The following is a 23078-nucleotide window of genomic DNA, read 5'->3' as shown; positions in this document are numbered from 1 at the left end:
TGTATTGTCCCATTACTTTATAGAGACAGTTTATCAGTCATCCTGATCTATCAAAATAACTCTCCTGGCCTTTTGTATAGTCAGACGAGAAACAAGATATAAACTGACTTAGCTTGGTATATACATACATATTTATTATACTCATATAAATTCAAGTCAAATTAATATTTTAAAACAACATCATATTACGATTATATACATTCATTTACTATCGATGGTCTTCATCATTTTAGTATAAAAGTTCAGGAATTCATACTGTTGTAGTTAAAAACATGTTACTATGCTAATCATCTAATAAAGAATCCTATATCAAATAACATAATAAATAGAGTAATATTTGTATTGATGATTTCGGGTATATGGAATCGTAAGTAGTTTTGTAATCATATGATTAATATCATTTCATTGATTACGGATCTGTAACTCAATTTGATACAGAAGATATATGTTTTAATACGGGTATTTGTATCACAAAACACCATTAAATTGTGCAAATAATGGTAATCATTATAATCCTCCATATGGTACGAAATGGTATGCAAAATAATGTTGCATATCGTACGAAATGGGATGCATTTTAATGTTCAATATAGTATAAAATGGTTATGGTACGAAATAGATTTTGTTATGTTAATAGGTGGTAACGTTGAGGAAATTAAACTGATGTGCAAAATGATATTTTGATTTGTAAATTATGTAATGAATAACATTAATTAAAATTACATTAATTATTAAATTATTTTGATTTATCATTATAGGAAGAGGGCAGAGTAAGTATATATATATATATATGATTAACCGATATATCAACGGTCATTAATTACAGATATGTAAATCAATTGAATATAGACGTGTCTAAATAACAGCATTTTGTATTACGAAATTCATAAATTATACGTTGCTTTAGATCAATCTTAGTTTACAAGCTTATACTAGATATAACATTAATGGTGGCTTAATAATATTTAATTTTAACAGGTATTGTATACGTTGTCAACTATTTTTTACCATAATAACGATTTTTCAAACACATCACGTTTCGGGGCAAAACAAATATTTTCATGTATGACTTATCTTTGTAATTTCTGTAATTTGTATTTAGAGTAATAAAGCCAACAGTTCCTAGTGTGTTTAATACACAAATATAGATAGAGATGGGTTTAATAGTAAAAAAAAAGAAATACCCATTTCCACAGGTGGCTGATTCCCTTATCACTTTGAGTAATCACATTATGTCATTGACTGTACTGTACTCCCCAAAACCTGCAAATATAAATTCATATCACTGTAGATGCTGTAATAGACTTAAGAGCCAATCTGCCAGTAAACCATCCAAAACTGTTCGAATGCCACTTTTGCCAAATGACTTCATATTTGGCACATTGGTGCACCTTAGTAATATAATTAACCACACAAAATTTTTTGGGGAAATTTTGATCCGATCTTGATTTTTTTGGGGGAGCCATTTTTTAACAGCTGAAATTGCTCGAAAACAGCAAAAATAAGCCTTTTTTGGCATATGTCGATGGTTTAAATAAAAAAATATGGCAACATTTATAAATTTTTGATTGTTGTTCCTAGTAATACATCACTTCAAGTGTAAGAATGCATAAAAATAACAATGCTGTCTATAAAGTGTATGTATAATCTAACTGTTTCAATATGTCTTATTAAGCCTCATGTCCTAAATGGCTGATTTTGGTCATCTTTCAGAGCCAAAATATCCCAAGACCCGTTTATTATTGTAAAACAACATATCTACTTACAAAGTATAACTATATATACCCAATCAAAAAAAATATTAAGCTCGGCAAATAATGTTGGTGTCTAGTATATGCCACAACAAAATGGAGTAGCCTGCATATTCAAATTTTCTCAAGGTGCCGTCTCATTTGTAAAATCTGACATATGATAGGATCTGGACTTATAAATAAGTATAACAACAAATGGAAAAGAATAAATAATGTTTCATTTAATACATTAAGAAAATGATCAAACATAAATACAAATTATTCATTACAAATCTAGAGGCTCTCAGGAGCAGAAATAGCTTGAATTGACAAATTGTGCACCTCAAAACGATAAAAAAAAACACATATTTCAAAAGCGATATATTTAGAATAAGCGGTTAAACAATTCAGAATAAGTTCAGACTGTAAAAATAAGTTTTTCTGACCATTTTGTGCCATTTATTCTTATATTATATTGATATAGCTGTCAGATATTAGCAGAAAACTATGAAAAATTGTAAATGTTCACACTTCAGGGACATAGATCATAGATGTAACCTCCCAATTTTTCAGAAAAATGTTGGGTTACTGGTTAGATCTTGTCATTTTGATTGTTTTTACAATATATATACATATATGTATGATACTTCTTTTAATTTTATCAAAATAATGGTTTAAAAGAGAAAATTGTAAACAGTTGCAATATAGAGATGATTTTAAAAGACACTAAGAGATGGACTTTTTTATGGCCTTTTAAGTCTAGTATGCTAACAAGGTAATATTTGCCAGGTACCTATGTATCTATGTTGCTACACTGTGGTCAATACAAACATGAAAATAATAAATGCATCTGCTGCAATGTGGTCAATACAAACATGATAATCATAAATGCATTTAAAACTAGATGTGTCAAAGCGAGTTTAATGGTTTGAAAATCTGCATTTTCAATAAAACATGTGGACACAAACATGATGGTTGTCTCACATATAAAAAAAAGCTCTAATTATGTAGGCATATAGAAAAATGTCCATATAACTGTGATTTTCAACAATTTTCAAAGTTGTAAACCCTTAATTTTTGCAAAAATTACACAGTGGAACGAAACTCAATCTGTAACTCATCATGGTTAGTTCACATACAAAAAATCAGCCCAATATTCGAAAGCATTTAGAAAAAAGGTCCATATAACTGTGATTTTCAAAAATTTATCAAAGTCCAAAGCCAGAAATTACAGCAAATATTGACGTAGCAAAAATCAGGCCAATATCTGAAGGCATTTATAAAAAAAAACTCTATATAATAGTTTGTTTCGGAATGACGGAATGATGGAATTATGGAATTACGGATTTACAGAATTTCTGACAAGGTTAAACTAATGGCACCGCCATAAAAATCCCATAACTAGATGAAAAACAAATTTCTTAGTCTATATATACTAGTGCAAAATTTATAAAGAATTTTGAATGAAATTGGATAACTGTTAAGATTACTGTCATGACTGTACCTATGAGGCTACTAGTAACGTCACATCCTGAGAAATAACAAAATTAAAATAAGTCATATGAATCGTCAAATTTAAATAAAGTTAAATGTGTTTTCTATACTTGAACAGCAAGAACAATAAAAACAAGTGTACATTATCTTTCTTGTAAAAGAAAATCCATAACATTAAAATATTCATAAATGATGAACTGTTAATTTTTGAGACATCATCCCATGGAAGATTTAAGTGGTGTTTTAGAGATGCAAAGTTTCTGTTGCTTGTTTGGTTGGTTGAAATTGTTTCTGTCAGAAGCATTATCAGTCTTCCAATCTGATGTTGACTGTTGTAAAAGTTCAGTTAGCTGTGAGTCTAGATCTGAAAACCACAAAACATACATATATATATAGATCAGACTGTTAGCTTTCATATTTTTTCATTTTCTAATGTTTGGCCTTATATGGCTGAAAAGATATGCAGTATTGGTCTTGTGCATTGTTGAAGGAGATATGGCATATGAAGACATATAGATTTACTTGTATGTCATTTGTTCCTATTGGCAATCATACCACATTTTTTTTCATATTTCTAATTTTCATTTACATGTATACCACTGACAGGAAATAAAGATGTCAACTTTTTTTTTGCCATCCTTTGTGGCCATCTTGAAAATGATTGACATCAGATAATCATCCACATATTGTGCTAATATTTTCATTAACGTTTTATTTAAAAAGATAACACCAGTTATCTCAGTAAAGGACAAGATGTGGAAGATGAAGAAAAAATGCAAGTTTGAACAAAACATTCAAGCATGATACAGCTCTGAATTTGTAATGGGATTAAATATTTGAAAAAGAATATGGTTTCCAACACAGAATAAATATGGTACATGTATAAAGATATTGTTTAATAGATTCAGCATACAATCAAATTAGGATTTCAAATTAAGTTAAATTTTGGACTCTTTGAACTTTAATGTAAATAAATTTCATAACATTGCCCAACAAGAATGTGTCCATAGTACACGGATGCCCCACTCGCACTATCATTTTCTGTGTTTACTGGACTGTGAAATTGGGGTAAAACCTCTAATTTGTCATTTAAATTATAAAGATCATATCATAGGGCACATGTGTACTGAGTTTCAAGTTTATTGGATTTCAACTTCATCAAAAACTTCCTTGACCAAAAACTTTAACCTGAAGCGGGACGAACGGGCGGAAGGACAGACTGACGACAGACGGACAGAAGGACGAACGGACGCACATACCAGAAAACATAATGCCCCTCTACTATCGTAGGTAAGGTATAAAAACTAAATACAGGTTGGATTCAGCATATCTACACATGGAAAAAAGTATTGCAACACCAAATTCAAATTCAAATTAAAAAAACACGTTTTATCTTTTTGTTAAATAATTTGTTGAAATAGAACTAGTTAAACATTATTTAGATATCACCTGAGTATAATCAATAAATATCGACTCTATCAGTTTTCATCTGCACACGCAGCTACTGTACTCGTTATCACTAAAACAGATGTTTTGATCCTCATTGTTTTCAACACTTAAAATAACCAAGTTTATAAATTTATGTTATTGACACCTTGTAATTGGTCATCCACAACTCATAACTGCAGCAATATGGCAGATATTCAGCATGAGGGAAGCAGGTATGTCGCTGTGATAATTGCACGTATTTTGGTCATCACCATACTATAAGTCGTTTTAAGAATAAAAATCAGGCAAGAAACGATGTTCAAGACCTTCCGAGGTCAAGAAGACCCCTATACCATCTGCTAGGGAAAATAAAGCATAATGAAGGTTGGTCAGGAAGAAATCCATTGCAAACAATACAATCCTTAAAAAAGAAGGATGACCATACAGGAGCCTTTAAACAAGAACTGTTCGAGATCGGCTCATCGCTACTGGTTATCGTGCGATAATATCATTTCGGGGACCTTTGCCTACGAACAGACACACAGATGCCCGTATCCAATATAGTGCAGAGCTCGCCAAAGTTGAAAATAAGCGTCGTGGAGGAAGGTCCATTGTTCAAATGGAATTCGGTTTATCTTCCTTGGCGCAATCGTAGCCCGAATTTGAACCATATCGAGCATATATAGGACCCAAATGGGCGTAAAGTGCATGAATGGACACCCCAGTTCAAACAAGTCATGAAATAAACAATACCCTTCGCCAATAATGGTTGCTGCTAGCTTAGCAACAAATTAGTCGACTTATGGCAGGAATCAGAAGATATTAAGATGCGGTTATTCGTTTGAATGGAGGCTGCGCACAAAGTTCTAATTCTTTGGCGTATAACGATCAACCATGATGTGAACAATCATCTAAAGATTAATTTTGAAATTTCTGACATTGTAAAATTCGACTACAGTGAAACTTGTAAAATGCACGTTTTTGTACAAAAAACACTTCATTTTGATATAGAAATTTTGGTAAGATAAAAAAAAAAAATTTCATACATTTTTTGTTTGTTTTACAGCCATTGTTATCATTAACTACGTTTCAATATTATTTTACAGATATTTTATCATATTCCATCCAAAATAAGAGATTGATTTTTCAAGTTTTAAAAAATCAAGGTGTTGCAATACTTTTTTCCATGTGTATATATAAATTTATTGTTAAAATCAAACACAGATAACATGGTTAAATTTATATGTAAAATGGAATGTACAATGTATGAACAACAGTTCATTAGTCATTGTTAGTTATTGAATGGAAAATATAGAAGCCGCCCTACATAGTACTATTAGTACTACAAATTATATCAGTAAAGTGATTTTTCAGTGGGAAAACAAAGTTAACAAAAGACATGTTCAATAAAACTGATGTATAAAACGAGCATCACTGAAGAGACATGTATTGTCGAAATGCGCATCTGGTGCAGTAAAATTGGTACCGTTAATGTTATTCAATAAAACTGATGTATAACATGTATAATTATTATATAGGTGATTACATATACTTTGTTTGATTACCATCATTACAATATTTTACAAACAGTTAAATTAATATATAAGTTAATAAAATCTTACCAGTATCTTGTTCTATACATGTATTTAGTTTGACCTGGCTATTGTCACTTTCACAAAAAATCATCAGCATTGCTTGCATCTATTATACATGTAGCCCTACAAATGAAAAGTGTTAAACTATAAAATAATTCTTCAATTCTGTATCACAGGAAATGTAGGGTAGTGTAGCATCAATGTGCATGTACTTTTTGTTTCTTTTAAAAAGGGCTCTATAAATAATCTACATATATTACATACATATACATCAATGTACATGTAAGGTCCTAAAAAAGAACTTTACAAAAGTTTGCAATGCTTTTGATTTTTTAGTCTCCATTGCCTACATTGTATAATAGATCATTAAAGAAGATTATTCTCTAGATAAAGTTGTCTAGTGTTGCATGTACAGTATGTTGTATGTAAAACATGTTTTGGAATTAGGCTTTGCCACGAGATAAAAGCTTTCTTAATAAACAAAGAGCTGAACGTGTACAACTTCTACTAAAAACTTAAAATATAACTTAGGGTAAGGGAATAAAAACATATTGTCCTGCTTAATGTTGAACATGTTGAAATAAATTTTGATTATTATCATGCTTATCATGCTTATGGTCTATAAATTGTCTTTTTAAATTAAAATACATGTATATTGTACCCTTGTTAATAGCTTAACAATTTAAATTATGTCCTTAGCTGACAAGGACATAAACATTTTGACCATTCTAACCCTCCCCCTTTCTTTTTATAATCAAATGGTCCCAAGACTCATGCCATGTACATTTATATATTAAAGGGATATACTGTAAATTCAAAAAACTGTAGCGTGGATTTATTATTGCCATTTTATAATTTAAGACTGAAATGTGATTTTAACTTTTGCGATTTTCAGAAATATCCTGTTTGTTTCAATTTCATATAAAAAAAATCTCAAAATGTGAGTTTTAATTATTGCAATTATAACCATTTCGCATTTTACGCAATAATAAAAACATTGCGATAATTTCTGAATTTACAGTATATTATTTGTTTGCACTTGGCTATAGAAAATAAATAAGATGTCCCAGAAACAGGTCAGGTGTAAAAGAATATTCACATGCCAATTCAACCCCCTGCCCCCTTTTTTAAATCTTGCTAATGTATCAAATGTTGTTCCCCTTATTTCAGATTGACTATATAAGGAACTAATGAAAATTGATTGTTAGAGTTGTACCTGTTTCTAGTGGAATAACTCGTCCTGTATACATCCTGTCACGAAATGGTGAAGATCTTTGGTCAGCTTTGGCTTTGCTGGAAGATGTTTTTGACCAAATGTTGACATATGGAAAGCCTCAGCTGCCTTATGATAACAATAACCATATCATTAAGGGTAAAGCTATATCATGAAGAAAATGTTCTATACTATAACGGCATTTGACTATAATACTCTGTCAATTTGCTATATCACTATAGTAAATTTATATAATATAACGGCATTTGACTATAATATTCTGTCAATTCGCTATATCACTAAGGTATATTTAAATACTATAACGGCATTTGACTATAATACTCTTTCAATTTGCTATATCACTTAGATAAATTTATATACTATAAAGGCATTTGACTATAATACTCTGTCAATTCGCTATATCACTAAGATACATTTATATACTATAACGGCATTTGACTATAATACTCTGTCAATTCGCTATATCACTAAGGTATATTTATATACTATAACGGCATTTGATACAACATGGAGTTAGCTTTTCATATTATTCTGTCATTTCACTTTGTTATAAAGATAATATTTCATACTATGAAGACATCTTGATATAACATGGAACTACATTTTCATGTTGATTTGTCATTTAAATAAACTATTATGTGATATTGTTACGTCATCAAGATACATTTCACACTATAAATACATTTTAATATAACATTGAACAACTTTTTCATACTACTTTGTCACATCAGTATATTATAACAATACATTTGTATACTATAAAATCACCTCGAAATAACATGGAACAATTTTGTCATACTATTATGTCGATTGTAATTATAAAAGAAAGACCATGAAAGAAATCGTTTTGCGGACCATATGGAATCGCTTTTAAAATGAAGGAATTAATCGACTCTACTGTTGCATTTGCCATAGTCGGATCCAGGGGACTGGAAAAGTGGGGGTGGCTATTTTGTTGAGAAAAAAAATTTGTTGCTTATATAGGGAATCACTGAAGCATAACTCAGTGGAGCGGCATCTCCTTAGCTCAAATGGCCCCCTTACAAAAAGTTGTGAATCCGTCACTGTTTGTCCACAGCGATACGGAGTTGAAAAGACTTAGTGCAAAACGAAAGGCAACGCATATAGGTTGGTACCCCTAAAAAATGAACAAACAAAAACTAAAAGACATACAAGCTTAAAACATAAAGATGCAGGCTTATATTCTTTTCGCCAAATTTTAACTATCATGAGAGTAACCTTTATTTTTTAGAAGTTTACTTAAAGCATTTGTTTGCATAATCAAATCATGTTGAAAGATGCGATGAAAAATGTGTTATCCGTAACTTGTACCAATTTTCCCTGTACCCGTATTCTTGAATATCATTATTAACTAAAAGCTGAGAGATAGTCCAGATCCAGGGGGGTCCAGGATTTTTGAAAGATCGCCGAGCGGAGAGAGTCGAACAAATTTTGGGGCTAAAACATAAAATAAGTGTAATATGCACTTTTCAAACGGTTACTGGCTTGAGACATGTATAATTTGTAGTTGCTGTAAAGTGTAAGGGTTGGATATTTTCGATGCTGTATTCTCTCTATCAATTGTCTATCATAAAATGATAGTATGAATGAGCTGATAAATTTGATGTGTGCACTTGTCAATAGAAAAAAGACATAGAAAATTACCGCTGTTTTGTTGTAAGTTATCATATTAAACGTCACAGAATTCTTGTTGTAAACAAGATATACGCCGGGGTATTCAATGAAAATTACAATACGGCCGGCACCGTTAAAAATTAAAAGTAAAAAAAAAGACAAACAAGCAATTTCTTATCCAAATGTTTGGTTGATATGTTTCACCCAACAAAATTAATGGAAGTGAGGGGTTTCAAATCAACCAAAGGCTAAGAATGAGTCTGAAATGACAAAAAATTTATGAATGACGGTCGACAAATGGAGAAATAAAGGCCACACCCAGCACGCAGGTTGCAGTCTGGTCTTGAAAAAAGTATTTAATATATCAGTTCGGCGAAACAGACATTCCGTTCAGACATGCAATCCCCTGCCACAAAAAAGGCCCGTTTTTATTCATCATGTTCATTTAATGCTAAATAATTCTGTTGTCAATTTTTGTTTCTAATAGCAAAAACAGTGGACATGATTATTGTTGTCAATCCAGATACAGCCAGAATTTTTGTTTAAGGTAAACAATCAGAGTTATTTTTTTTTCTCCAAATATCTCAGACTGTCTCCTCAAATGAAATGGTTCGTACCTTAGACTTTAAATATATCTAGAGCTTATACTGACTGGGGATCATTATTCAGCTATGTTATTTTAAAATTGGCTGCGGCGTTTGGGGTTAAACATGTTTTCGTAGGTAAATAATATTGCCGTGGAACTTTTTTTCATGTGAGTGTTATAGTCTATAGATTGTTTGATGGAATAGTGAAATAGTAGTTAATACGTTGTTCCTCAATCCGGTGTCGCTTTGAAGGTGTCATGATTGTCATCCTCAGCCTAAGCAATGTGTTACTGTAATTTGAATTTCAAAATGACTAACCGACGTTTTTTTCGACGCACTGTTCAACTCCACCATAGAGAATGACATGACTTTGACAATCAGTAAATTCCAGCGAAAAATATCTTTATAAGTAAAGAATTGTCGCGTAAAAATGAAATACTACAGCACATGGGAAATGGCAAAGTTCACGAAGTCTAGTCTGATTAATCATTTTACCAAAAAAAAGCCAGAGCAAGAAGGGGAGGGGCGTACGCCCTCTATGCCCCCCTCTGGATCCGCCACTGGGATCGGTATATGTTTGAAATGACATTATTTTTGAAATCATAATGATCTGTAAAATTAAGTTAACAAATTAATGCTGAAAGTCGAATAATCTTTACTTTTTTATCTACATTTTACGAATTTTCCTAGCGTTTTACAAAGACATCGTCGGGCCAGAAAGTGGGTGGGGTGCACTTAATTACTCAATTGATAAGGGGTGCCGCTGGGGTTCATGTACGCTATCCTTTCCGTATAATCATGGTTTTAAACATTTGCGTATATGAAAGTGTAACCTTTTTAAATTTTGGTTTGTTTCATCTGGTGTGTTAAAAAAAATGACTACCAAAGTGTCAAAGAGGGACTATTTGTGGATAGAAACATAGCCATGCAATTTCGGCTGTGAAAAAAAAATTCAGGCGTTTTAAATAACAAGTACTGGGAAGTTTTTTTGTGTCATATCCTATATTTCTGATAAAATCTACCTATTCACATATTATTTAGCTGAAAAATGTAACCTTTTTCAGCTGAAATAAAATTGAGAATGAACGTGGGGAATGTGTCAGACAACAACCCGACCATAGAGCAGACAACAGCCGAAAGAATCTAATGGGTCTTCAATGCAAAAACCCCCGCACCCGGAGGCATTTATGTTTCTATTTTTTATTATTTGAAGTTGTTTCAAAAAAGAAGTGTTCCGGTGTTACTCTTTGATTTGCGTACCCAAACATAACGATAATTCCCGCACCAATACTATCGGGAACCTGCAAAGGTTGAAACGAAATAGAAACGAACGAAAGAAACCGAAATAAACGAAACAAAATAAAAATTAATCAAATATATAATATTAAACATCGATCCGAAATATATTTATACTTTATCCCGTTGAATTTTAAGTTTCAGACTGGATTGTTAATTAAAAATGATGAGCTAGTGTTTAAGGTCCAGTAACAAATATTACATTCATATCGGAATAGGAGTAAGTTATGGTGGTTTGAATATGAGCATGTTTCATACAAGGCATACATGCTTTATAGTAGGATTTTATACGTTTCAAGTGCACAAAAAACAGTCTGCAAAGACGACATTTCATCCTTCCAGGGCTCATTTTTCCAACACATATCAGACATGCCTTCCCTGCTTAACTGTACTGACACGTATATAATAAGTAACATTTCAAGTTGATTATTAATTTTTTTTTTCTGGTGACAGCACAAAGCAATTAACATTAGAGAAAGTGTAACAGCGACGAGTGGGGTAGCTGGGTCATATTCACGTGTACGCCCGAACTTTGGCGAGGGGTCTGAGGGGGTGACAAACCACTCAATGACATCCCCCCTGCTGGTAGTGGGTCCAAGGGGACGGAGCCCCCGGAAGCGATCGAGTTATCGAGAATGACATACCATTCCTTTCAGTAAAAAATCATTGATAGTAAGATACTTTTGAATCTAAATGGTATACTTATGTTTAATTTTGAGAACATATTCATTGTGTTAATTGGAAGCTAACGGACATTGGTTGTAGAGAAAATTTCAAACCAATATTACTTTCAAATTGTTTAAAGTCGTGAGTGAGCGAGCATACAATCGACAAAAGCATCTTTTAATGAACACGAACAAAATATTTCTTAGAGATGCAATATAACATCTGGAACACGATTTCTTTCCATAAGAAGTGAATCAATTTACCAGTCTTTTCCAGGAATTTTAAAAAAATCAAACATTTTCTTTATTATATTTTCTTGATCTGGAATTTAACGTGTGCCCATATATCACATTTTATGAAGGTTTATAAATTTAGCAATTAATTGCGCAAAGAAAAGTCCAGCTATCAGTAAACCACAGAATAATAAACGAAAACATACGCTTTCAAAATTTTGCTTTAGACATTAATCGTAGAAAAATCTTCTTCCAAATTTTCATAAATTTCGATGAAGGTTCGACAAGTAGTTAATGTAATTAAGAAATAAAAAAAAATTAAGCCCAAACTGTGACCACTTATTAATTGCAGAAAGAAATACCTTTTATCCGTATTTGGTAACAAAATTCCTGGCTTGAGTTATCTTCTTTAAAAAACTAAAAATATATGACAGAATAGTATGAAAAGGTAGCTCCGTGTTGTATCAAAGTGTCTTTATAGTATATGAATTTACCTTAGTGATATAGCGAATTGACAGAGTATTATAGTCAAATGCCGTTATAGTATATAAATGTACCTTAGTGATATAGCGAATTGACAGAGTATTATAGTCAAATGTCGTTATAGTATATAAATTTACCTTAGTGATTTAGCCAATTGAAAGAGTATTATAGTCAAATGCCGTTATAGTATATAAATTTATCTTAGTGATATAGGTGTCACACCACCAATTACTCCCTCAAATTTAGTGAAAGTAGGCCTCCTCGGACAAAAAATAGTGCATTTAATGTCATTGTTTACTTAAACTACCCAACAAATTTGCAGAAATGAAACTTTTAGTGAAAGAGAAATATATTTTGACCATTTTGAGCCCAAATTTACTTGTCTATGAGTTGACATAAAAATTGAGGATTAATGCGCTCCATAGTATACTAATTTGAGATTTCAAGAAAACTAGGGGTTATTTTTAGTGGTACATCCATTCGGAAGGTCTCTTCTTTCTTATATGGCTTTAAAGGTATTCTGAAAATTGGCATGAAGAAAGGTGATACCTATACGATTCAGGACATAACTGGTTTGTAAGAGGTTAAACTTAAGATAAAAAATTTAGAAAGCTATGAAAATTGCAAATTTTGGTTGAACAGATAGGGACTTTTAATTGGTGGTCTGACACCTTTAAGCAAAATGCGGTGAAACATCAAAATCAGAAAACAATTGTTGTTTTTTTTTGTCTTAACTGATCATTTGAGATAATAGTAGCCACATTTCAATCTTTTTGGGGGCAAAATGTCACATATTGCAAATTAAGAGCCTAAAACTTGAGTTTGTGCTATTTTTAGCTTTTCCAACCCTGACAATATGCTTTTATATAAAAAAAAAATGTCCTAAAAAATATTATAAATGCACAGAAAGTTATTCTGTGGTGTTAAACATTGAAACATTGGTTGTTTACTACCCCCAAACAAATTTTGTCATGCAGATTTAATGAAATTATTTTATTTTTACCCCTTATATTATTGCGTCATAATATGTACTTGGCAGATAGCATAGCCTAATGTAAACACTGCAGAAACTCACAAAAGTACCATTTGTTATTCCAAATGAAATTTTTATATCTTAAATTTTATTAACTGATGTAAATAAACACAGTTAAATGACCATGACTGCACTTTTGATCAATTTGTTGTACTTTACTGACACCAGATGAAAAAAAAAGGGGGGTCAATATTCCTTGACACTTCAATACATTGGATTTTTTACTAAATTCATTGCAAAAATTGTGGAAAGTCTTTAAAGTAGTAGAAAAAACAAGGAAAAATCAGCAAAAACTGATCTTGATATTGAAAGTTTATGTTCCTGTAGCCCAAAATGAAATTTTCAAGTATTTTCTATCAAAGTCATACATAACAGTCAGTTTAAATTGAGCTGTGAAATTTTTAATATAAGTAGCATAATGCTCAGATAGGCTGTTTTTAACTACAAATTGACTAAGGATTAAGAATAAGCAAAATAAAAGATTTCCAATCATTTTTTTTGTCTCTTTAGGTGTCACACCACTAATTACTCCCTCAAATTTAGAACGTATGTGAAAGTAGGCCTTTTCGGACAAAAAATAGTGCAGTTGGTGTCATTGTTTACTTAAACTATCCAACACATTTGCAGAAATGAAACTTTTGGTGAAAGAGAAATATATTAAGACCATTTTGAGCCCAAATTTACCTGTCTATGAGTTGACATTAAAAATTGAGGATTAATGCGCTCCATAGTATACTAATTTAAGATTTCAAGAAAACAAGGGGTTATTTTTAGTGGTACATTCATTCGGAAGGTCTCCTCTTTCTTATATGGCTTTAAAAGTATGCTGAAAATTGGCATGAAGAAAGGTGATACCTGTACGATTCAGGACATACCTGGTTTGTAAGAGGTTAAACTTAAGATAAAAAATTTAGAAAGCTATGAAAATTGCAAAATTTGGTTGAACAGATAGGGACTTTTAATTGGTGGTCTGACACCTATAGCGAATTGACAGAGTATTATAGTCAAATACCGTTTTAGTATATACATTTACCTTGGTGATATAGCGAATTGACAGAGTATTATAGTCAAATACCTTTATAGTATATAAATTTAATATAGTGATATAGCAAATTGACAGAGTATTATAGTTAAATGACATTTTGTATAGAACATTTTCTTCATGATATATCTCTACCCTTAGTGATATGGTTATTGTTATCATAAGGCAGCTGAGGCGTTCCATATTGACATCTTGCTTGACTATAATGTCAATGAATTCCATAAAAGTCCCTGTACTTCAAGCATATTCTAACATGTCTAAGACAAGATGATATAAAAACCATAGGAAAATAAACCACTCATGTCTTATATAAAATAAGGAGTCCTGGTGGAAATTCTACACCATATATAGTTTTTCAGTATTTTTCAGACTTCTGAGATGAATGGTAGTCTGTATCTGTACGAATATATTTGGTTACCAATGCTAGTTACCAATGCTGGTTTCAATACAACGGTAGAGAAAGTGTCGTGTTTATTTATAATGCGCCAGACAGTTTTAACACTCTAAATCTCAATTTTGGTGCAAGCAGATGCAATGTCTTCAAGGTGGTTCCACTTGTTCACTTTATTTTACTAAAAATGATTTTGAAATGTTTTTGCTAGTTGAAATGTAAAAACACCTTTTCAGTTATATTTCCAATCAATATTCATCATGTTTATTCACTAAATTATGATAATTGTCTGGTAAACAGGTAAATTATTGTTATGATTGGCAGATTCTTGCATAGGCAGTATATAGTTATCAAAAGTACCAGGATTATAATTTTATACGCCAGACGCGCGTTTCGTCTACATAAGACTCATCAGTGACGCTCAGATTAAAATAGTTAAAAAGCCAAATCAATACAAAGTTGAAGAACATTGAGGATCCTTGAGTAATTATACTTTCTGGAAATGCTATTTTGGTCTTTAGTGCATTGAGATATCTTAAATAGTTTCTCCTCTTATATTTAATGCGTTTCCCTCGGTTTTAGTTTGTTACCCCGATTTTGTTTTTTGTCCATGGATTTATGAGTTATGAACAGCGGTATACTACTGTTGCCTTTATTTGTAATATGTAGATGCATAATGCTGGGATAGCCCAAATACTCCTCCTGGATTATTAAAGTTGCAAATTTCGCTGTAAACTTTGTCTGCCCATCATGTTTGAGATTTTACCCAAGGGAGATAAGTCAATGGAAGAGCATAAAAGATGGACTCCCTGGTTTCAGACAATTTATTGATTTTAGCACTTGCAGTACAAAAACGTCTTATTTAATTTTTTAGACCAATTTTTTTTTTACTTTTTTGAATGATTTTATGAGCTATTTTTATTACAATTGTATTTAGAATTTAATTAAAATCAAAATCAAAATTTGCAAATTCGGGACTAAAATCACCATTCTTCCAAGGCAAAAATTAAAATGTAATAGTCATTTGCATTGCCAAGCTTAATATTTTGATCAAATATAAAAAAAAAATACACCATAATGAAAACCAATGTAAGTTACAAACATATCCGGAATGGGTCTTGCAAGTTAGAAGCAAGTAAAAATCATGTAAATTCATGTATGAAAAATCCAGCCTTTGTGTCCGTGCTTCTGGCAATGTGCCAAATTGTATAAATTTTTATTTGTATTGACCATAACATAGTAAAATGGATGGGTTCCAGCTGACATTACTCTAAAAACTCAACTACCCCATTTAATATGCTTCTGGGTATTTCTTAAAAGGCATAAAAAGTTGTATTTTTCCTTGGTTTTATTATGAATTTACAGAATTATGCAAATGAGGCTGTTACTAAAAATAGATACGATTCTGGGAAAAATTAAGTTGCCGAATTCTTTTATTTTATGTCAAGGATTAAGATGATGTATAAAAATTTGTCAAGTTGTGATTGTCGATTAAGACGATTTTCTGATTTTTGCATGGTTTTCTAGCGGATTGGCTCTTAAGTAAGTAGTTATTAGATTACTGATACAGTATATTTTCTGTTTTCACTATCGGTTCTTTAACTCAATTTAATGTAGGAGAGCCGTGTCTTGATAAGTGCATTTTAGTAAGGATAAAGAACAAACAATCTCACTCATTACGTTCCTTCAACCTTTGCTTAAATGTCAATACCGGGATATACATATAGCAAAAAAGATCTCAAAAAAGATGTTTCAACTTTCAGAATTCTTACTTCCACAATGAATTATGACCTCCTTTCTAAATGAATTATCCTTCTAGTAAATGTGTAAGGCAAACTATTATCCTCTGGAATTGTTGTCCAACAAAAACACATTTATGATTCTATTAATGATATTAAGTACTTATCTTCGAGTGACTGTGCAGAAAAGGACAAAACGTTTGATGAATTTTAATATTAGTTTGAATTGTTCGTTTTCATATAGAGTATTTCCATACCCAATAGTCGTATTAAGAAAAACAAAATACATAAGTAATCAAATGGATTTTAAAGTCAGAATGTGAATATAAATGTTCAAAATTTATAACGTCATTTATAGTAATAAAAACGTTAATTGAACCTATATATTGATATGATAACTAAGTTTTACTTGAGTTCACATGAACAAGATTTCTGACTGTCACTCTGTTTGTGATTATCATTATTATAATATTTGTTTGTATCGTATATGCAGATCTAAATGTCTAAAAAAATGTTTCAACGTTTACATAATTACGGTAACGGTTAACCTTTAGATCCGTGCACTGTTGAGAAAAGCAAGCTAACTCTTTTTATATGTAATAATCTTACAATCCATAAATTCACCAACTTAGGTCCCTAACAATGATGAACTACGTCCTATAAACTGACATAGATGATATATTCTGTAACTATTATACACACCATTATATAGATTTGCCCTTGTAAGTTTTGGTGTAATTTACAGCTCTTGTTACCCGGATATAGAATGCTTAATGTTGTGATTATATTTAACGTAAAATCTAAGAGGTCATATCATATTACGATTATATACATTCATTTATTATTCTTTGTTCTTCATCATTTTAGTATAAAAGTTCAGAAATTTATACTGTTGTAGTGAAAAACATGTTAATATGCTAATCATTTAATACAGAATTATATATCAAATAACATAATAAATAAAGTAATATTTGTATTGATGATTTCGGGTATATGGAACCGTAAGTAGTTTTGTAATCATATGATTAATATCATGTCATTGATTACGGATCTATAACTAAATTTGATAAGAATATATAAGTTTTAATACGGGCATTTGTATTACAAAACACCATTAAATTGTGCAAATAATGGTAATCATTATAATCCTCCATATGGTACGAAATGATATGCAAAATAATGTAGCATATCGTACGAAATGGGATGCATTTTAATGTTCCATATAGTATAACATGGTTATGCTACGAAATGGATTTTGTTATGTTGATAGGTGGTCACGTTCAGGAAATTAAACTGATGTACAAAATGATATGTTGATTTGTAAATAATGTAATGAATAACATTAATTAAAATTACATTAAATGATTATTTTGATTTATCATTATAGGCAGTTAGCAGAGTAAGTATATATATATATATATATATATGATTAACCGATATATCAACGGTTATTGATTAAAGATATGTAAATAAATTGAATATAAATACATAACAGCATTTTGTATTACGAAAACAAGAAATGTTCCCATACATTGCTTTAGATCAATCTTAGTTTAAAAGCTTATACTAGATATATCAATAATGGTGGCTTAATAACATTTAATTGTCAACAATTTTAACCATAATAACGATTTTTCAAACATATCACGTTTCGGGGCAAAACAAATATTTTCATGTATGACTTATCTTTGCAATTTCTGTAATTTGTATCTAAAGTAATAAAACCAACAGTTCCTAGTGTGGTTAATACACAAATATAGATAGAGATGGGTCCTATAGTAACAAAAAGAAATACCAATCTCACAGGTGGCTGATTCCCTTATATCTTTGAGTAATCACATTATGTCATTGGCTGTGCTGTACCCCCTAAAACCTGCAAATATAAATTCATATCACTGTAATAACTCTCCTATTGTAAGGACGTCGACATATCAAGACACTTGGTTGTGTTTTTTTTATCATGTTTCCACGTAATAAAAAAGTATAATCACAAAGGTACTGAACTCCGAGGAAAATTCAATAGGAAAGTTGCTAATCACATGACAAAATCAAACGACAAAACACATCTAACGAATGGACAACAACTGTCATATTTACTTATATTTATAACGATGTGTGAACAAAACAGACATAATAGATAAAATAGTCAAAATATGGGTATACCATCGTAAGTCAATAGTTATACTTTAGATCGTTCACTGTTCGTAAAAGCTGAAGTAACAAAGTTTTCTTGTCACTTTTATTACCTTTTCTCCAAGGCTCGTTCATTAACAATGTTCTCCGTTTTGACATAAATAATAACTTCTGTAATGATACAACAAACCATTTCCCCCTTGTTATTGGTGATACACAAATTGAACAAATTTAAAAATAAGTTACACAAAACCTAAGTGGTCATACCATATTATGAATCATTAATTGTTGATTATTAAAAGTTGTGTATCTTTCTTTTGTCGAGTAGTTCTTAGATTTTGTAAAACCTGATTTAAGTATGGCTTTTTTGTGATTTTAATTAACGCAAATCCTTATTGGTCGTGCCATGTTTCGAGTGTTTATATTCATCTCTCTATCTTTTGTCGTTAGCATGTCAGCATTAAATTTCAGCGAATTAAACTGTATGTAATAGTATGTTATCATGTACTGTACATAATGAATAACAAGGATATAGTAGAATAACGAATCATACAGTTCTACATAATAATATGTTGACATGTAAATTATTTCATGAATAACATGTATTTATTAAAATTGCATTATTAATAGAATTATTTTGATTGATGATTCCAGGTTTCATGAAGAGTAAATATAGATATGATTATCTGATTAATTAACGGTCATTAATTAATGATCTTTAAATCGATTTTACATAGACCGGTCTGAATAGGGGTATTTTTATTTTACAAAAACAAGAAATGTTCTCGCACATTGAGTTCAATTACCTGTAGTTTTAAATGTTTATACTCGAAAAAATCATTATTGCTGTCTTAACTACGTTTAATCATAGCAGATATTTTAAATGTTGTAAACTATGATTTGTCATATAACCATTTTTCAAACACGTCACGTTTCGGGGTAAAATGACTGAATATATATTGAAATTTTAAAGCTTTTCTACCTAAGGAATAGATTATCTTAGCTGTATTTGGAAAAACTTTTGATAATTTTGGCCCTCAATGCTCTTCAACTTCGTACTTTATTTGTCACATTTAACATTGTTTTGGATTAGAGCGTCACAGGTGAGTATTTTGTAGAAGAAACGCGCGTCTGGCGTAAATCAATATTTAATCCTGTTATCTATGATGAGGATATTTTCTGTATGACCTATCTTCTTAATTTCTTTGATTTATATTTAAAGCAATAAAAACAACCTGTTTTTTACGTGGTTAATACATAAGAAACATAGAGATTTGTCTAGTAGTAAAAAGGAAATACTAATCTCCTGAGTTGTGCGATAGCAGGTCATGGGATCAATTAAATGTCAGAGTAATGAGAAAACATTCCATTACATGGCCAACCAACTTGTGATGCAGTCTGTATCATTTACTAAATAATTACTAATTAATTACAAATTAAATACATTGATTTTTGAAAGTAATTAATTGCATCACAATTGCATTGATTTTCGAATGAATGAATTACATTTCAATTACTTTTGTCCAATCATTAATAAAATGCAGATAGTGAAATAATAATTCGTTTTTAACAGTTAGTATGGATCAATTTTCGCAAAAAAAGCTAAAAAAACTTTAATTTTGAATTATTTACTTACTTGTACTTACTTGCTTCAGGTTAACGTTTCTGGTCGAGGTAGTTTTTTTCATTATTTTGACCTCCAATTAATTTGAAACTTAGGACACATATTCCTTATGATATAATCTTTTTTAATTTGAATGCCAATTTCAAATTAGAGATTTTTCCCGATTTGTACGGTCCACTGAACACATAAAATGATAGTGCGGATTGGGCATCTGTGTATAGTTTACACATTCTTGTTTCGTCATGTATTTAAAGCGATGTATTTTTAACGTTTAATTTGAGCGAATATTTAATAGTTTGTTGATATGATAACGATTTTTAAATACACAACGCATATCTTTACAATATTGCATTAATATCAACAAATAGATTATAACTCTTTATAATATTATTTTCCATTTATTTTAATATTAACATAGCTGTTTTAATTTAATTTTAAAAAACGTAAATATTAACCATTTATTGTTAACTCCACTGTCGATGTTCATGGTAATTTTTTTGAAAAGATTCACACTTGACATTGATATGAAAAAAACATGTTCATCTTTGTTCGTAACAAGGCTAGCCGTTTCAGCTCTTTTTTAAATGCTGCTTTTTACATGTAATGGAATGTTTTCTCATTGTAGTAAATGTACAAAGCAAAATATTTTTTTTTCATGATTCTAATTAATGATATTAAGTCCCCATCTATCAATAGCAGTCTCGAGAAGGACAAAAGTTTTATGATTTTTTTGAATATTTCATTTTCATCTATAGTACTTTCTTGCTTCATAACCTCATATGCATTAAAGTAAAATTATTTAAATGCTGAACCCTCTAAGGTTAATTCCAAACAGAAAGTTCCTAGTAAAATGGCAAAATCAAAAGCTAAAAGACATCAAATGAATCGACAGCAACTGTCATATTCCTGACATGGTACATCACACTCAAACCCAAATAATAACTGTCACCCATTATAGGCTCGAGTGCAATCAACGGCCTCATACAACAATCATCTGATTAACCAGTGCATGCGCTCAACATAAGAAATGAAACCAGTTGATTAGAACTTGTATGAATATCAGTTATATCAAAACTTTTCAGAAAGACCTTTACAACAATAAATACGTCAATTTATTAACATATATTAAAGGTATACAGTCAAACTACTATTATGTATATTTATACTTTATTTATCTTTCTATTTTAAGATTTTTGAAGGCTAGGGAACCAGCTAAAGAAGATTGATTGACAGTGGTATGAGAACAATGAGGCATAATGTAATTGAAGCTTTTATAAAATAAATGAAGTCAGTAGGCTTATTAATTGCATTGAATCCAATGACTTATTACCTGATGGCCATTACTTAATCTTGATGTTCTTATCAAGCCACTTTGAAGGCTAATCGTCAGCAGTCTAAAATGAAATGTATTGCAAAATAACTTTCATGTTTGATAAATCCATTATGGGCAACATGTGATACTATATTTTTCACTGCGTATTGCTACCTTATTCGATAGGTCGCATTTGAGAAAGAGGACACGATTGTACTTACGACATACAATGACATAGGTACATATTCGTCAAATATTTTTGATATTTTCAAATATTGGCCAACCAACTTGTGATGTAGTCTGTATCATTTACTAAATAATCATTATAACTTGACCACTTGGAACTCCTGGTTCAGCAGCTGCCTTGTAAACAGCAATCCTGTCAATGAAATTATGACAGATGATAAAAGTCCTGAAATTCCGTATCGACTGGGAGATATATTCTACATTTAGTAGCCTCGTTGTCGAACTGTTTTGTTTTCAACTGACCCAACATTTCTAGATTTGAGGCAGACTTAAATGTATCTGTAGAATCTTTAGCCGTAAGTTCGATTGGATAAATACATTCAACATAAATACACTTTGATCTATATATTTAGTGAGAGTAAATACTTTATATAGCGAAAAGAAAATTACAGGATAATGGTTAATTCTTTTTTGTCTTACAAAAAGGCTCCTGTATGAAGTCCGTCTCATAGCGGCAGGTAGTTCATGTATGTTCGGTACGATAAAAAAACGAGTGTAAGTATTTGTTCTGATAATTATCGTTTTGTTGTTATTGAAACAAAATGATTAAAAGTCACTTAATATCGAGGGTGGTAAAAACTAGGACAACTGTCATACAATAAAAAATCAATATAGCAATAAGCATGCTTCAAAACAATTAAGCATCAAATTATGAAGAAGCCAGACTAATAAATATCTCTCTATTTTAGATTAGGTTTTGGTTTCATTGAACAACACATATGATACAAGACAAACAAACACTGAAGTATAAAGGTCGTTCGTTCTTAATATATAATGTGGAATACATGATTGAAGATAAAAATTGACGTTAGTGTACAACAATACTGAATTAAAGCAATCATGTCACTGTCTAGTTCCGATAGATTGTATATTGTACATGAATAAATATGGTGCTTGAACTTGATGGCAAAACGTAAACCCGATGATGGCACTTAGGTACTCTCTAATGCATATTGAAACAATATGATACTACCAAAAGCTATCCAGATTGGGAGGTAAAAATACTATACCAAATATATAAGTACATGTTCTAAAATTGAGAAAGGAAAAGGTGAATATGTCAAAGCGACAACAACCCGACCATAGAGCAGACAACAGCCAAAGGTCACCAATGGGTCTTCAATGTAGGCGTCCTTCAGTTGACCCATTAAAAAATGTGTATACTAGTACAGTGATA

At 30.9% G+C, this 23078-nt stretch overlaps 1 protein-coding gene and 1 long non-coding RNA gene across 2 annotated transcripts in view; one reads left to right on the top strand and one right to left on the bottom strand.

The window, feature by feature from the left end:
* Window positions 1-23078, top strand: part of LOC143055282 (uncharacterized) — a 119929-nt gene that overhangs the window by 34276 nt on the left and 62575 nt on the right. The gene's annotated exons all lie outside the window — the stretch shown is intronic.
* On the bottom strand, window positions 3112-7571 carry LOC143055383 (uncharacterized). Its single transcript, XR_012972011.1, has 3 exons — window positions 7464-7571; window positions 6275-6370; window positions 3112-3588 (listed from the first exon to the last, which is right to left on the bottom strand). It is a non-coding gene; the product is annotated as an uncharacterized LOC143055383 (long non-coding RNA).

The sequence above is a fragment of the Mytilus galloprovincialis genome, chromosome 12 (assembly GCF_965363235.1).
Source record: "Mytilus galloprovincialis chromosome 12, xbMytGall1.hap1.1, whole genome shotgun sequence".
NCBI lineage: Eukaryota > Metazoa > Mollusca > Bivalvia > Mytilida > Mytilidae > Mytilus > Mytilus galloprovincialis.
Note: the sequence above shows the minus strand (reverse complement) of the source record. Positions and strands in the feature narration are given on the sequence as shown.